General features: G+C 39.6%; 1 long non-coding RNA gene across 1 annotated transcript; it reads left to right on the top strand.

The window, feature by feature from the left end:
- LOC121442229 lies at positions 1 to 10,394 on the top strand. Its single transcript, XR_005973539.1, has 3 exons — positions 1 to 17; positions 9,032 to 9,139; positions 10,369 to 10,394. It is a non-coding gene; the product is annotated as an uncharacterized LOC121442229 (long non-coding RNA).
- Positions 10,395 to 14,082: the final 3,688 nt, after the last annotated feature.

Genomic DNA, 14,082 nt, shown 5'->3' with positions numbered 1-14,082 from the left:
TTTTATAGGTGATGCAGGTAAGATTTAATTGTGTGAAACTGGCTTGAGTCGCTTTTGCTGTGATTTTATGACAGAAGCATCAATTCTCCTGAAAGGGATTGGCAGAAACATTTTTGTCAGTTACTACTGGATAATGATGGTTACTAAGGGAACAGTTAGGTGCCCAATAATACAGCACGAGAGTCCCAGAGAGCATCCTTATGAAAGGTTAGTCTCAGAGCAATGAGATAAATTTCTACTCACTTTTTCTCCTAACTAAATTTATAATGCCCTTGTGATCAAATTGATGACTTGAAGGAAAACTGTGGTTGTTGGGTTATTACATCTTGGGCTGTTCCTAGCCTGACTTTTTATTATTATTATTATTTATTTTATTTTATTGAGAAAAGGAAAAAAAAGTTTCCCCCTCCTCCTAGCCTCCCATTTCCCTCCCCCTCCTCTCACCTTCTCCCCCTCCACCCACTCCTCTCCCTCTCCCACTCCAGTCCAAAGAGCAGTCAGGGTTCCCTGCCCTGTGGAAAGTCCAAGGTCCTTCCCCCTCCGTCCATGTCTAGGAAGGTGAGCATCCAAACTGGCTAGGCTCCCACAAAGCCAGAACATGAAGTAGGATCAAAACCCCGTGCCATTGTCCCTGGCTTCTCATCAGCCCTCATTGTTTGCCATGTTCAGAGAGTCCGCTTTTGTCCCATGCTTTTTCAGTCACAGTCTAGCTGGCCTTGGTGAGCTCCCAATAGATCAGCCCCACTGTCTCCGTGGGTGGGTGCACCCCTCGTGGTCCTGACTTCTTTGCTCATGTTCTCCCTCCTTCTGCTCCTCATTGGGACCTTGGGAGCTCAGTCCAGTGCTCCAGTGTGGGTCTCTGTCTCTATCTCCATCCATCACCAGATAAGGGTTCCTGAAGTGTGGCCCTAGTTCACAGCTAGGGCCAATTCCTCCATATAGGTTACCTGTCCTCTAAGGGATGAGTGTTCACGGTGAAGGTTTGCTCTTAGAGCAAGACTGAAACTCAGAGTTATTACTGGAACCATCTACTCTGTTTTACCTGGGAAACAGTGGCTGCCTCATTTCAAAAGAAAGAGGAGAGGAAAAGAGAATCTGGAGAACTGATTATTTTTCCAGTGAATGTTGGCGTGCATATGCTGTCATGGTTCCCAGACAGGAGGCCACCCTCAAGATGCAACCTGTGATTTCTATGAAAAATATGCTAAGACCTCATTCTGTTGCTACTCATGAATTCATACACAAAAGTCAAACCCTTGCTTTTTTTTAAAACAAATGAATCAAAGGGCTTTGGAGTATTGTTCCTTTCTTGAGACTCTGATGCATTTTCCTAAAGATTGTTTTAACTGACCATCATCCCATTAGTGTTTCAGGGCCTGGGACATGAGAAAGTCTGATAGGATAATTGAGCCTACTCTGAGCTCAGTCTCTTTTGTGACACGAATCAGCCATTTATACAAGTGATCAAAGCCATCCCCTTTTCTTTGGTGGAATTATCGTAATTATGGTTATAAATTGGTATGGGGATAATAGTTCTGCTACAGGAGTCAAGATGGTTCACAAGCAATTCTGGATTGTGTAGCTTTTGTCTGGGAGACTCAACATCTTCAAGAGGTTAGAGAGTTCAGGGTTGTGACAATATTGTGATCTGTACTTTCCATGATAGGATTACATGTCAACATATCTTCTATATGTTGTAGAATATCTCCCCCTGAAGGTAATTCCCTAAGATATTTTACCAATGTGCTAAACCAAAGCTGAGTGCTGTCCCTGAGGCTTTGAATAAGGAACGCCCAAGTGTGCTGCTTGTGAAGTCCAGCAATTGAGCCTTCCTATTCTACATTCAATAAGTGTGCAGATCAGGGCACAAAGGAATTAGAAAAGAGCATATTGAGATCAACACTGTATACCATTTAGTAAACTCAAGGTCCTGGCAAGGAAGAGTCCAAGTATTAGCCATTAGAGGATGTAGAAGGATCACGAGGTTATTGACAAATTCAAAGTCCAGCATCTTGTGGCTTTTTCATTTGATGTGGCCATTGGCATGACTTTTTATGATCAGTAGGCCATACTTAAGAAAGAATTCAATGACAAGTGACTTCCTAATTAAGAGTCTTTTTTCTAAAAATATTCATTGCCTTTGACTGTGGAATTACGTATGTTAGTGGGTGCACATATCGTGTGTTGCATGTGTGAAGTTGCCTTTGATTGTATGATTGTGCATGTACGTGGGTGTGCATCTGGTGTGGTGCATGTGTGGAAATGAGAAGATAAGTTTTGAGTCATTTCTCTTTTCCCACCATTTGGGTTCCAGGGATTAAACTCAGGTTCTCAGGCTTAGCAGCAGGTGCCTCTACCTGCTAAAAAGTTGGAAAAGTAATAGACTTAGTTTTTCAATTTTGTTTTGTTATCAACTCTTGGTGATACTCATACACTATGTTTTGGTCACATCAACCCCTTCCCTAACACTCCAAGTTTTCTCCTCTCCCTACTCACCTGACTTCATTCCATTTCTCTTTTTTTTTCCCCAAATTCATTGTGTTGTGGATTACTCTCGGGCTCATGCAGTGTAGTAGTTTTTTTGTTTTTTTTTTTTTTTTTTTTTTACTTTTGGCTTGACTTGTTTAGGTCTTATGCGTTTTTGCAATTGCTTTGAAATTATATGAGCATCTTACCTGTTGCCTTCAGAAAATATTGTTTCTTCAAGTTACCAACTACTTCTGACTTTGGCAATCTTTCCTCTTTCTCTTTCACATCTACCCCTGGGTGTTCAGGAGTGTTGTATGGTACAAACATACCATTTAGGGTAAGGGCTCTCTGAAGTCTTCCATTTTCTTCATGGTGGGTGTTCAGTTGTTATTTGTTTTTCTACTGTAAGAGATACCGCTCTGAGAGGAGTTATGTGATATGATTTTTCTCTCATCTTTCCACCAGTACGTAGCATCTGTGGTTTTTTGTGAGAAGTGTTATTTTGGGCTTCACCAAAGGCTGGAGCCTGTTTTCTAATCCTATCTATTACTTAGACTCATTTTAAAAGAGACACTTTATACAGCTGTTAGGTGGCATTCTATTGGGCAAGGAGGTTTAGCTTTCCTGGGAATGAAAACACTCCACACTGTTGAGTCTGCTGTTGAATTTTCTGGGATACTTTAGATATTAGTCTCTCATGACTCCAGACACATTGATGATTGCAAGTTTACCTCCAGATATCTCAATAATTCTCCTTTCAACAGAATTGAGAAAGGTTCCTACAGACAACCTCTGAATGTATGGTTCCAAACCTGATCTTCAAATATAAAGGAAACTTTGAGAAAAATTATTGTTTTTGGTTTTTTTCCTTGGCCCTACTGACTCAAGAAGAAAACATTCCAGGAAAGTTTATAATAACAAGCATATTATTATTGTTACTATTTTACTTTTCTGTTTATGGTAACCTGGAATACTTCACCGTAGATCAAGATATGAGCATCTTGAGTCAGCCTGTTTCCCAGGAACCCTCAGTTCTGAAAGTTGACTTTGATGAAGGCTTTAGCCCTTTCCTATTCTGAGAAATAGTTTAATTCATTTCCTTTTGCCAGGCTTGTGAGTCCTGACATATTGGAAATGACCATGAGGGATGTATGGTCATTCATATGGCACTATTCTGTGCATAGCACCTAAAGCAGGTCTAAGTTTGCCCTTGTTATTTCTGTGTCTTATTAGGAGGGAAGTGAGTCTATGTTTCTGGCCGGTGGCACATACAGGGTCAAGGACAGTTATTTGGGCCCCTTCTCTCCTCTCTATTCCTTCCAATCTTCTTCCTGATTCTGGTTATTGAACACTGGAAAGGCAATTCTCAACAACTGTCTCCGTGGGGTCGGATACTGCACCCACAGGTTCTGAGGAATCCTTTTAAGGCAGAGGCATGTGTGACCTTTAGGGAATTTTGAGCCTCTGATGTTAAATTTGCTGAAGGCCTCTGTTAGTCTGTTGAGAAAGAAGGCAGAGTTTTCTTCCTTCAGCGACATCTTTGATTTTGTTGTAGTGAAGAGGTCTCTTATTTCAACTGCTCATTTCTTTTTTAATAAAGTTTACTACTAATGTCCCTACTAGGGTATAATTCTATTTGGTATCTTCTTTATCTGGGCAGACGTGCACTTGGCCGATACACATTAGCACACAGATGGAATCTTTTTTGCTTGAGATTTAGCTTCCTCCCATGTACTATGTTTTTAAGAGGTGCCATAAAGGAAGAAAACTAAAGTCATAGGACTTCTCAAGTAAGTTAATGGGCTGAAGTAAAGGTCTTGGAGTGACTGCTGGTTGTTGAGATGTGGGAAGTCTCTTGCTGAAGAAAGTGTCATGGGCTTGGATTGTTTTCACAGAGCCGGTAACTAACTTCCTTTTCTTTTCTTTACTTTTTTTCTCTTCCTACTTTTCTTTTCTTTTCATTCCATCTTTTTTCTTTTTTCTTTGTTTCTCATTTTCTTTCTTAACCAAGATTTAATGTATATTTCTTTTTAACATGTAAAACATATACTATACAGATTTCACACTGAATAAATAATATTCAGTAAGCCAAAAAGAGAAACGGAGGCGTTTACATCAAGTTTTTAGCTACATTGATGAAATACAAAGATGCACATTTTATCACTGAAAAAGATAACTCAATGTATTTCCTCATCAGGAACATCACCTCAACCTAGAACATTTTCACACCCCAATTAGAAAGGAAACAAAACAAAACAAAAACCCAGAAAAAAATAAAGTATAAATTGATTGGCTGTCGAGACAGCAAGGACTTTTTATAGAGACCAGTATAACATCTCACCAAGGGGGGGGGGTGGGGGGATGTCTGGGGAGAGATTAAATAGCTGCATCTGGCTTTGTGCAGTTCACCAACTTGTTAACTCATCATACTAGAAAGGGGTAGCCAGGAGGCAGGGGACCGAACTGTGGCAGTTCGAGGGGATGTGCAGTGAACAACATCATATATACACACACGTGGCAGCGCAGCCGCTGCAGCTAAAAGTTAAAAGCAGCTCTAAGAGCTGGCCTCAGGGTTATTCCCACAACCAAGGCGGAGAGAAAGAGGTCAGGGTGTTGTATGTTCACATGTGACACTTGGGGGGGGGGAGCCTTTTATTTTTTTCCCCCTCAACATTTAACTAAAAACAGTTTTTAAAAACCACAGCTTGATACTGACCCAGTGTCTTCTCTCATTCCAGGTGAGACATTATTATTAAAGGATGTTTACAGTATCAGGTGTGCAGAGCAGTTCATGAAAGGGTCTACACTCTACTGCACAGGCCTTTCCAGTGAATAGGGTCTGCTCACAACTACGACTTTCTTGGCTCCTGTGAGATTGTGAACAGACAGCAATAAACCGCATAGCTCAGCAGTCTCCATTTCTTTTTCAGTTTTTTTTTAAATTTCTTACTTATTTTAACCATGAAGAACAGTTATGAAATGTGGCATCCTGTGATTCAAGAACCAGGAAAGTCATCCCACCCCTCAAACTCACTGTAAACAACAGTTACTTTGTTTAAATAAAAAAGTCTATGTAGGCAGAGATTTATCTTTTCTAATAGAGTGGGGATCTGAGGGAAGCAGGTGAAGATGAGGAACAGAAATGTGCGTGTGAGGGCGTGGGGGTGGGGAGTGATCTCCCCAAGGAAGAAGCTGGACAGCACAGGGTAAACTGAATTTTGAGGTGGCTTTGCATAAATAAAGGGCTGCAGCCAGTTTTTAATTCTCCACACATTCACACACACACAGGAAAGAAGATACCCCACGGCCCGTCATGACTGACTAATCAAAATCAGTACGTGACGAATGACTTGAGAAGTCAATGAGTTCATCAATGTTGATACCAAGATGTCCAGCTTTCCTTGAATGGAGTTCTGTCGGCCCAAGAAAAGGCTGTTGGTAGGAGGATCTACTGCTGTGGGATCCATTCCTGTACGATTGTACTCCTTTTGTTCGGCAGACTTGGGGGAAATGGGAGAGCGTGGTGGTGTGTGCAACTCTGTGGGATGAGGACAGATACTTCAATGTAGTCTAGTTCAGGGATCGTCTCGAATGTGGAGCTCTGTGTGATGAGAATATACTTCAATGTATTCTAGTTCAGAGATCGTCTCGAATGTGGAGCTCTATGGGATGAGAACATACTTCAGTGTATTCTAGTTCAGGGATCGTCTCAAATGTGGAGCTCTGTGGGATGAGAACATACTTCAGTGTATTCTAGTTCAGGGATCGTCTCGAATGTGGAGCTCTGTGGGATGAGAACATACTTCAGTGTATTCTAGTTCAGGGATCGTCTCGAATGTGGAGCTCTGTGGGATGAGAACATACTTCAGTGTATTCTAGTTCAGAGATCGTCTCGAATGTGGAGCTCTATGGGATGAGGACAGTACTTTATCATAGTCTAATTGAGGGACCATCTAGAATATTGCAGAGTTCCCTTTTTCTTTTCTCTTCTCATAGTCTCCTCACTTGGTAAGTACTTCCAAGGACCCTGAATAGAAGGCTCTTCAAATAATTTCTCTTGGCTCACACAAAATGCACCCAGCTGTAAGATGGTAGTACAATGTGAGCTCTCACCTTTTAATCAGATTTTCCCAGTACCACTTTATAATGCTAGAACTTTCCGTTTTAAGAAAGATATTTCTATTTATCCGTAATCTCTCTTTTTTGTTTATGTTCTCAGTAACAATATTATACCTACTCTTGTGGTTACAACATAATGACTCATAAAGTGAGGCCGAACTGGAGGTTTCCAGAATGCAAAAGTGCATCTTCTCTCTGCCTCCTCCAGGCCCTCAGACACACCTGTCTATCCTCCTCCCTGTCTCAGGACCCATTGCCTGAAGGGCATCAAACGTATCCACACTGAAGCACTGGCTTGTGATCTAAGATTTTTAGACTAGACTTCACTCAGCTAATGTTTAAACTAACGCCTCCACTACAAGTCTGCTGCTCACAGAGGTACAGGAGCAAGCACACTGGGGCAGGAAGTATACTGTCTCTGATCCTTGCGGAGGTAGTGACTGTGACTCTTTCCTTGTCGTCTGTGGTGGGTCTCCCCTTTATCTGAAATAAACTAAATGGAAAAGAACGTGTGCAAAGGAGAAGAAGGAAGGTAGGAAATGGGCTACCATTTAAGCCACGCAATCAAATTAGGTACAAGTCCTCATATGAGGGTTGGGGGAGGCAACCTAATACAGGAGAAAACGGTTCCCAAGAGCAGAAGAATTGGAGAACCACTCCCTCCCTTTATTCTCAGTCCCCTTCCCCTCCTTTTCACTCTTCGTCTCTCTGCAGTTTAGTCAGGAGGTCTTGTCTCTCAGTCCCCTTCCCAGGGTGATCCATAGGACTCTCTTAGAGTCCTCCTTGTGACCAGCTCCTCTGGAACTGTGATTTGTTGCTTGGTTATTCTTTGCATCTACTATCCACTTATGAGTGAGTAAATACCATATTTGCCTTTCTGAGTTTGGGTTACCTGACTCAGGATGATTTTTTAAAATTTTTATCTGATTATATTTTATTAACATTCTTTTTTAGATAGAGAGAAAATAGGCATGTGGATTCTGGTAGGGTAACTTGAGGAGGACCTAGGAGGAAGGGAAACTGCAATCAGGATATATTGTATTAAAATTTTACTTTCAGTTAAAAAAACCTTCAGTGTGAGATTTCCTTCAAATAAAAGGTAGAAATACAAGTCCATGTCTTATACTTTTAATGCTCTAGATTTAATGACATACAGACTGTAAGTAAGCGTTTCTTCATAATTTTGACATGTTTCCCTATGTACTCCAGGATAAAGAAGCACAGCAATAGGAAAGGGTGCCTCAGACCAGACACAGAGAGAATCTATTCCTAGTGTGCATAGCTGCAGAAAAGATGGAGAGAAGCAACTAACAAAAATGACAGGGTCGCTTTCCCTCAGCCCATGCTCTTTCCTGCTGTTCTTTTTGAATTCTGTTTTGGGGAGTGTCCTTGAGCTAAGCTATAGCTGAGACTTCCAGGGGAGCATTTGGCCTGTGATGTTCAGGCCTATTCTCCTAACCATTAGTTCTCTGCTTTGACAGACAACAGAGCAATGTAGTCACCAGAGTTAGAAGATTGCTGTGATTGTAGTACATATTAATTTAAAAGGTTAATAACCTATGCCCATGTCTGAAATGTCATTGTCAACCTCATTGTTTCTCATTGATTCTCTTTTCTTCTTATACCTCATTTATTTGGAAAAGATTGATATTTCTTCCCTTTCCTAGATTAATTGAGCACTTCATTCATTTAGTACTTATGAGTTCATGAGGCCAAACTGTCCCTGAATATCAGGCCAAGAAAAGATCTATTGAACACAGGCTTCACTCATGACCTGCTTTACGACCTCCAGAGAGAGTACACTAAGTCTCCGTGTCTTATCTTCCCAGTGCAATCCTCTCAGCACATAGAGCCCATCACTCGTAGATGAACTGGAGACTTATCTCGAAGACTCTGAGTGAGGAAATAAAAGTGAACATTGGAATGAACAAAATAGTCACAGCCTCTGAACTGTTGTCCTTAAACCAAATATCTCTGTGTGTGAGGTAGGTCATGTGGGTCTCCCAGAGACAAAGCCTTGTTGAGGACTTCTCCAGGTTAGTGCCCTTCCTAAAATAATGACAATGGAGCCTTTTTTTAAAAAAGAAAATATTGATTTAAATGACTCCTTTTCCTATCCTGCTCTGTCTTTCACACACACACACACACACACACACACACACACACACACACAAACAAATTAGTAGATATTCTCTGTTAGTATTTTTCTATTTTGATAATTGTTTCTTTACCTATTTATCTATTTATTATCTCTCTATAACTTTTAATTTCTGGTTGTTCTCTGATTATAGTTTTAGACCTTGTTGAATTATATTTTAGAAACAGAGAAAGGGAACTTTCCCTTAATCAGGAATCTGGGTGGATGGAAATGTGTCCTCAGAATCAAGCATCTCTGTCAGCGGATCTCTGGTTGTTGTCTTTTTTTTTTTATTTGCTGTCAAAGGTACCGTGTTTACCGACATTCCAAGGTTTGTTGTGTATCTTCATAAAATGTTGGTCTTCTCAGGAGTTCAAGTTATGTACATCACCTTGTCCTTTCTTCTTTGTTCTGGTGAGTACATTTTGCTGTACTAGATGTGAACCTTAAACATAATCTACAAAAACTCGGGGGGGGGGGACCTCGGAAACACCAGAAATGACTGAATGAGCTTGTCTCACTGGGGTTATAGTCCTTGAACTGGTCATGTTAGGAATGTCTCTAAAGTGGCAGCAGTGGATCGTTCTTCTTTTTTTTTTTTTTTTTATTTTTTAAATTTATTTATTTATTAAGGATTTCTGCCTCGTCCCCACAACCGCTTCCCATTTCCCTCCCCCTCCCCCGATCAATTCCCCCTCCCTCATCTGCTCGAAGAGCAATCAGGGTTCCCTGACCTGTGGGAAGCCCAAGGACTGCCCACCTCTATCCAGGTCTCGTAAGGTGAGCATCCAAACTGCCTAGGCTCCCACAAAGCCAGTACGTGCAGTAGGATCAAAAACCCACTGCAATTGTTCTTGAATTCTCAGTATTCCTCATTGTCCGCTATGTTCAGCTAGTCCGGATTTATCCCATGCTGGCCTAGGTCTGAAAAAACATGGATCGTTCTTCTAACTAGTCCACTTGGAGAAGTGAGAAGAGAGCAGTGGGTTAGGACAGGCTGGGCAGGCTTTCAGTGTCTGTTCATTTGTCCTCCAGATTTCTAACAAAATGCTGTTATCAAATGCAAAGTTGAAGACAGACTAATAACTTTAAATACGCCATTCTTTGAAGATGCAATTTATTTTACAGCTTTTGGCTGTCTTAGATAAGGCCCATTTTATCAGTTGTTTGATCAACTATCAAGGTCAAGATTGGCTGTGGATTTCAAAGTGAGGCATTTGTTAAACATTGCTTAGAACATTGAAACTACTGCTGATTACAGTCTTTTTTTTTCAAGTCAAGTGAAAACTCAAAAGATATTTTGAATTCTGAGGTCAGGGTGTTTCACTTAATAATTGTATAAAATTAATATTTCCAGGTCTATTAACAAATGGAAAATGATAGTTTTGTATATGAGAGCAGTATAAAAGACCGCTTTTCCTGGTATACATATATATATATATATATCTGTGAATCAGAATTTTCTGAGCTTGCATGTATTTTTAATTATTTTTTACTAATGACACAAAATTCTCATCTATTCCTTATAGAGTTGACAATTCACATAGACGTGTGCTACATGTAAATGTAGGTACTGCTTACAAAGACAATATGAACAAGGTTTTTTTTATACATTTTATCTGCTTTCTCTGTTTTGTTTTCAGAAAGTGCCATTATAAAAAGAGCATTTCATATACACGTAAGTTACTATCATTTCATCCAGAAATTGAAAATGTAAAATGTTCTTTTTTTATTAACTGAGTAATTTAATGTAAAATTTATTCAAGAAAATATACTGTTCAAAACTTAAAACATGATATATTTTGTTATAATAAGTTCAAAACAGCAATCCTGAACTGCAAGATAGTTTATTATTGATGCATGATGTGAGAGTATCTTTTTTTTTTAAATTTAGTTTGCATACCAACCACAGTTTCCCTTCCCTTATCTCCTCTACTTCCCTACCCCACCTCCTTTTCACTGCTCCCCTCAACCACTCCTCCTCATTCTCCTTTCAAAAGGGGTAAAGCCTCCCATGGGAGTCAGCAAAGCATGGAATATCAGGTCAAGGCAGGACCAACCTCCTCCCTCTCCCATCAAGGCTGGGCAATGCATCCCACTCTAGGGACCCGGTTTCAATAGAGCCAACATCAGGGACAGGTCCTGATCCCACTGTAGGGCCCCCAGGAAAGAACAAGCTACACAACTGTCACCCACATGCAGAGGGCCTAGGTTGGTCCCATGCTGACTCCCTAGCTGTTGATCCAGAGTCCATGAACTACCACAAGTCCAGGTCAGCTGTCTCTGTGGGTTTCCCTGTCTTGATCTTAACCCAGATTGCTCAAATTATCCCTCCTCCTTCTTTTCAACTGGACTCCCAGAGCTCTGGGCAACTTATTATTGATACAAAGTTTAACAGTTAGTATCCTAATTCCAAATTTCAGCCATTGATAATCAGATATATAATTCAATATCTATACAACCCAGTGGGGTATAGTTCAGTGCTTAACTTAACATTAAAAACAGTGCCTTCCATATACTCACATAGCAAAATGTTATTTTGAAAATAAATATTAAATTTGAAAATAAATATATTGTCCTTCTAAATATCTATATATCTGTGACATATATGTCACAAGAATGTATGAAAGTCACATGTATATAACATGTATAGCATTGATTTCTTTGTATAAATTACCAAAGTATCTAAAATTAATCATGTGTTTTTATTAAAATGAGCATACATGAGATGTATTGCCATTTAAATATACAGTAAACATGTACATTGAATTGCAGAGAAATTACAAAGAATGAGAGAATAATCAATAAAAAGTTAAATTTGGTGATGGGCTATGAAGGAAATGTCTGGTGGGGAAGCACAGATGTTACAATGTGTGTTGGCTGCCTTACAAGATCAGGTTACACCAGCTGTGTTTTGTTCTATTTAGCAGAGGCATAAAACTATAAATGTAATAATTACATGATTTATATATGTTATATGTCGTTTTTATCTATGCGTAGATGATATTTAAGCCTTCTTGTGTGACATTACATACTAGTAGTAAAAGCAGTTTATTCAACAGCCTATGCTCTAATACGTTTATGATATCCTTGTGTGTTGTAGAGACAGTGTGAATCTTATAGTCCTCTTGGATATTGTAGCAAAGAGTATCTTCCAGTCTGTGCAACCAATCGCCGGACTTATGGCAACATATGCATTTTCTGTATTGCATACAAGTAAGAATACCATTCTCAAAATAAGTTATCCCTAAGTAATGAAGACTTAGTAGCAAAATCTTAGATTTGTGTGATTGCTATTCCATGCTCATAATACTCAGAAAAAAATGACCCTACCATCCAATGTACTATGAAAGGCATAGAAACATGTGTTCCTCGCTTTAATATTGTGAATTCTGTAAGTGGCTTTTCTATTTGGGACTTAGAATAGAATTGTGTTGAATACTGTGCAAACAAACAAATCCATTAACTTAATTATTAGGAAGTCCTAATTTCAGATATACAAACATTATGAAATAATTCCAAAGCTGATGCTCAATAGATCTCTGTTACAGTCTGCAATCTATCAGGTTAGCCAGAAACTCTCTGGGTGCATCCTTTTATCCCCTGAACTCCATGGAAGATTCTACACCACAGGATGCTCTCGGATCCCTCTGTCTAATATCCCTGTCCTTTGTGCTCTGTGATCAGATAGCTGTGTCTCATGTGTATGTAGTTCCTCTGCTGTTTTATCTCACATGAGCTAAGTGTCTTCCACTTCACAATCTTCTACTTACCATGTCTTACTCAAGGCCTACTAACAATCCCTCATCTGGGCAAGCTCCACGACTAAGGCAGAGCTGAGGCAGTAGAAATGGTCCAGTACATCCACAGCAGGACGTGTGTAGATGCCAGGAGCAGTCAGGGTTTAGTTGCTCATAAAAGAAGAAATTAATGTTTTCAATTCAGTTTTTCCCCTTTGAAAATTTCATGGCACACTTCTCAAGGAGTTTGAAGTAATCTTTCTGTAATTTCTTCAGACATTTTTGACCTCCTTTATTTTTTTCTTTGCAGAAGACACCGTGGTGCCATTATGGTGACACGGTTTGAAGCATGCTGAGTTTTAACGGAGCTACGTATCCCTGGGGATATTATTATGATCGCAGTTTTGCCCTGAAGTCTACAGTGGGTCAGAGATTTTGTCATGAGGTTCCCATAGCCCCAGAAGATTGGGTGAATCTCTGTGTAGGATCCACAAGAGAAGACTGACTGTCATTGTTCTTTTCATTTCTCAGGTCCTCTGGTCTCAAGGTTTTACTTCATGTAATGAACTACTTAATGAAACTTAAATTCCTAAATCTTAATTTTACATTCTGTAATCTGACAACTTAAAACCATTAATGCCCTAGTTATGTTTCTTAATAAAATTGTAAACTCCACTGTTTATCGAGAAAATCTTTAGGGGGTTAGAAAGATTTCCCAGTGGTTAGGGAAGCTTGATAATCTCTGTGCAAACCCAAATTTGGTTTCCAGTGTTCATATCAGGTTTCTTATAACCTCCATCTTCAGGGAGTCTCATATTATCTTCTGTCTCCCACAGACACCTGCATAGACATGTTGCACATACACATGAATATAAACATAGACATTAATAAAAATAAATCTTTTAAAAACGGTGCTATTTCCTTCATTGGAATATGAGGTATCCCAAACATATACTTTTGACAAATACCTATGAGAAGCTTTGAAATGCTCATTTTTGAATAGTTTCTGTGGCAATGTCTTTTTCTGGAAATAAATCTTGTCTCAGGAAGTGAACTTTTATAACTTGACCTTGCAAGGAAGTTGACCATAAGCATCAAGTCTATTTACTCTGAAGCATATTCTTTCTCTCTTCATGGGGACCCTTCCTTGCTCCTATGCCAGAACAATGCGTGTGTTGTGGAAACTGTTCACCTGAAGCACCAGGTTGAAAACAAACATGCCCTAGAAATATTGAAAGGAACATGTGGTTCTAGGTTTTCACAAAGGTTTTCAGTTGTGTGCTCTTCTGGGTCAGTATAGGATACTCTTCACTTTTGAAACCTTTTGAAATACCTTTCCCCTTTAATCATTTATATTCACCCTGTATTTGATCTACACACACACACACACACACATACATATGACTATATATGTGTTATATGACTATATATATGCATATTTATGTGTGTTTACTGTGTGATCTGTGCTTACTATGTGATGTGCGATATGAGAGTTAATGAAGTGTGACTGAAATAAAGGGACCCATGTTTGCCTCAGCTGAAATCACCAGGGACAGTTAGAATTCAGCAAATGGCTGCCTGTGAAATCAACACACCTTGTGAATGCTTGATTCAATA

This window comes from Microtus oregoni, unplaced genomic scaffold (genome assembly GCF_018167655.1).
Source record: "Microtus oregoni isolate MIOR12 unplaced genomic scaffold, Mior012 000088F_ref0000325, whole genome shotgun sequence".
In the NCBI taxonomy this organism is placed as follows: domain Eukaryota; kingdom Metazoa; phylum Chordata; class Mammalia; order Rodentia; family Cricetidae; genus Microtus; species Microtus oregoni.
This window is presented reverse-complemented; position numbering and strand designations above follow the sequence as displayed.